This window comes from Lucilia cuprina, chromosome 2 (genome assembly GCF_022045245.1).
Source record: "Lucilia cuprina isolate Lc7/37 chromosome 2, ASM2204524v1, whole genome shotgun sequence".
Lineage (NCBI taxonomy): Eukaryota > Metazoa > Arthropoda > Insecta > Diptera > Calliphoridae > Lucilia > Lucilia cuprina.
The window spans coordinates 7,547,594-7,548,167 of record NC_060950.1 but is presented as its reverse complement, the minus strand read 5'-3'; positions in this window follow the sequence as shown (position 1 = coordinate 7,548,167).

Here is a 574-nt window from a genome sequence, read left to right as displayed (position 1 = left end):
AGTTAGTTAGTTAGTTAGTTAGTTAGTTAGTTAGTTAGTTAGTTAGTTAGTTAGTTAGTTAGTTAGTTAGTTAGTTAGTTAGTTAATTAGTTAGTTAATTAGTTAGTTGGTTAGTTAGTTAGTTAGTTAGTTAATTAGTTAGTTAATTAGTTAGTTGGTTAGTTAGTTAGTTAGTTAGTTAGTTAGTTAGTTAGTTAGTTAGATAGATAGTTTGTTAGTTTGTTAGTTTGTTAGTTTGTTAGTTTGTTAGTTAGTTAGTTAGTTAGTTAGTTAGTTAGTTAGTTAGTTAGTTAGTTAGTTAGTTAGTTAGTTAGTTAGTTAGTTAGTTAGTTAGTTAGTTAGTTAGTTAGTTAGTTAGTTAGTTAGTTAGATAGTTTGTTAGTTAGTTAGTTAGTTAGTTAGTTAGTTAATCTCTTAGTATAATTCCTATAATTACACTTCATTACTCATCTGAACAATTTGTGAGTTTTATTTGTTACAGCTCTCAACCTACAAAGGAGACTTCTGATACGAAGAAAACAATTAAAATTAATGACTGTTAATTTTACTTTTTTAACTTATCTAAATTTCTAAA